Source organism: Cajanus cajan, chromosome 3 (genome assembly GCF_000230855.2).
Source record: "Cajanus cajan strain Asha chromosome 3, NIPB_CcT2T_4, whole genome shotgun sequence".
NCBI lineage: Eukaryota > Viridiplantae > Streptophyta > Magnoliopsida > Fabales > Fabaceae > Cajanus > Cajanus cajan.
The window spans coordinates 26,614,448-26,617,190 of NC_138519.1; the positions used below are offsets into that span (position 1 = coordinate 26,614,448).

The 2,743-nt window shown below is 37.2% G+C and overlaps 1 non-coding gene across 1 annotated transcript; it reads left to right on the forward strand.

The window, feature by feature from the left end:
* Positions 1-2,043: 2,043 nt before the first annotated feature.
* Positions 2,044-2,150, forward strand: LOC145956671 (small nucleolar RNA R71). Its single transcript, XR_014432909.1, has one exon. It is a non-coding gene; the product is annotated as a small nucleolar RNA R71 (small nucleolar RNA).
* The last annotated feature ends 593 nt before the right edge of the window (positions 2,151-2,743 follow it).

Below are 2,743 nucleotides of genomic sequence, written 5' to 3' on the forward strand. Positions count from 1 at the left end.
AGAGGAGATCACGCCCGTGATTTATAATCACGGTAGTGATTCTCTCTGGAGTTTTCCAAAAAAATTTCCAGAGAAGATCACGCCCGTGATTTAGAGTCACGGTCGTGATTCTCTCTGGAACTCTGAAATTTTTTTTTTTTTTTTTTTTTTTTTTTTTTTTTTTGGAATAAAATTAATGAAATGCGTACATCCTCCTAACCCCAATCTGTTGAAGGCTCAAGAAGACTTTCTACTAGAGGATCTTTTTCTTTACACGGGGGACTTGAATCGATCAAGCAAGCATAATTAGGTTGAATCCCCTCAAGATCTATGTGCTTTCCTCCAACTAGAAAATTCTCCAAGGGATCCCTCAAAATAGATCTCATGACTTCTTCCTCCATGTCTTTAGGCAATATATCAACCCTGCAGCAAATATTTTCAAGAGAAGGTTGTCTAACAGATTTAGCAATATTAAATTCCATTGTTTCATCATTAATGGATAAGGACAATTTTCCATGTTTGACATCTACTATCACGCCTGCTGTAGCCAAAAATGGTCTACCTAGTATGATTGGTATTTGTTTGTCCTCTTCCATTTCTAAAACAACAAAATCTCCCGGAATTAAAAATTTACCTATCTTAACTGGAACATCTTCTAAAATTCCTATGGGATATTTTATAGATCTATCTGCTAACTGGATTGACATTGCTGTAGGCTTTAATTCTCCCATATCTAATTTCTTGCAAATTGATAAAGGCATTAAACTGATACTTGCCCCAAGGTCACATAAGGCTTTTTCAAACCTTAGATTTCCAATGAGACAAGGTATAGAGAAACTACCAGGATCCTTAAGTTTTTTGGGCAAATTATGATGGATCAATGTAACAGTCTCTCTATCATCCAATTTCCTTCGGTTAGCTAAAAGATCCTTAAGAAATTTAGCATATGTAGGCATCTGTTGTAGAGCTTCTACAAATGGAATGTTTACATACACTTGTTTGATCATATTTAAAAAATTTTCAAATTGTCTATCAAGTTTAGTCCTTGCTAACCTTTGAGGAAAAGGAATTGGGGGGTGATAAACAGTTTGAGGCTTTGATGAAGATACTTTTTCTTTTTCTAATCTCTCCTTTTCAGGTTTTTCAACCATAGGAGCAGCGTCTTCATCAATCTCAATATTATCATTTTGATTAGACACAGGTCTGTCTAATTTCTTCCCACTCCTTAAAGTAACAGCATTAACATTTTCAGCTGGGTTTGCAACTGTTTTACCTGGGAACTTACCTGGAGAATTGTTTGAACTAGGCATCAACTGTGCAATTTGATTTTCCGGCATCTTGTTGTGGAGAGTAATATTCTCAACCTTGACAGCAAGGTTTTGAATAGAATTTGCCATTGAATCATTGGTCTGTTTTTGATTAGTGACAAAATTCTCCATAAGGTTTTCTAATCTTGAAACACTTTGTTGAATTGAGGGTGTCTGTACTGGATTTCCTTCCCCATTAATGAAGTGATTGGACGGACGGAAATTAGGTTGCTGATTGCTAGTTCCTTGAACTGGGTTATTCTTCCAAGAAAAGTTAGGATGATTCTTCCAACCAGGGTTGTATGTGTTGGAATATGGATTACTCTTCTCTCTTCGAGGAGTGTCATAGAAATTATGAGAAGCTACCACCTGTTCAGTAGTATCTTCTTTTTCTCCAGTAAAAATTGAGGTACAATCTACTGCAGTGTGCCCTTGTTCCCTACAAAGGTCACATACTTGATTTGTAGCCACTGAATTAACCTTAGCTTTTTCCATCTTGTCTAATTTTTGATTAAGAGTATCAAATTTTGCTAAGAGTAACTCAATATTGTTCACTTCATATCGCCCCGGAGTTCCTTTCCTTGCTGTGACTTCTCTTTCACTGTATTGGCTGTGATTTGAGGCTACATTTTCCAAAATAATCATGCAGTCATTAATAGGTTTCCCCATGAAAGATCCTCCAGCTGCTGAGTCTAATATCATGGTGCTTTGTTGGTCCAATCCTTCAAAGAAAAATTGGATGGTAAGCCAACGGTTGAAGCCATGTTGTGGGCATGCTTGAAGATATCCTTTGAACCTCTCCCATGCTTCATAAATAGTTTCTCCAGTGCCTTGTTGGAAATTAGTGATTTTCTTCCTCAATTCTTTAGTTTTAGAAGGAGGAAAGAATTTCTCTAGAAAAGCTCTTTCACATAATTCCCAAGTTGCTATCTTTTCTCTAGGCACTGTTCTTAGCCACACCTTTGCCTTATCTCTCAAGGTGAGTGAGAATAAGCGGAGTCGCATTCCATCAGAAACTTCATCATCAAATTGCTGGGTCTCACAGATTTCCAAGAACCCCTCTAAGTGGTCATTAGGATCTTCTGATGGTAGTCCTCCAAAGGTGTTCTGTTTGAGCATATTCACCAGAGAAGCTGGTACAGTAGCTCCAGTTCGCATCTCCCCTCCAGGTATCCCACGAGCTACGGGTGCAGAGTAATCCCGAAGCGGTAAATTATCTCGTTGTGCAGCCATGTCAAATTCTCTAGAAAGGTTTCTTTTCCTTCTCAGGAGAGTTCTTTCAATCTCAGGATCAAGTGGTGTTGGTTTCCCAAGACGTAGAGATCTCTTTTGCATTAATCCTAAGGCACTGCAAAAAAAAAGAAAGTGACCCGTGAAATCTGAATTGGAGAAGTAAACACTAAAAAAAAATTATTTATTTATTTAATTTTTTTTTTTTTTATTTTAAAAATTCGAAT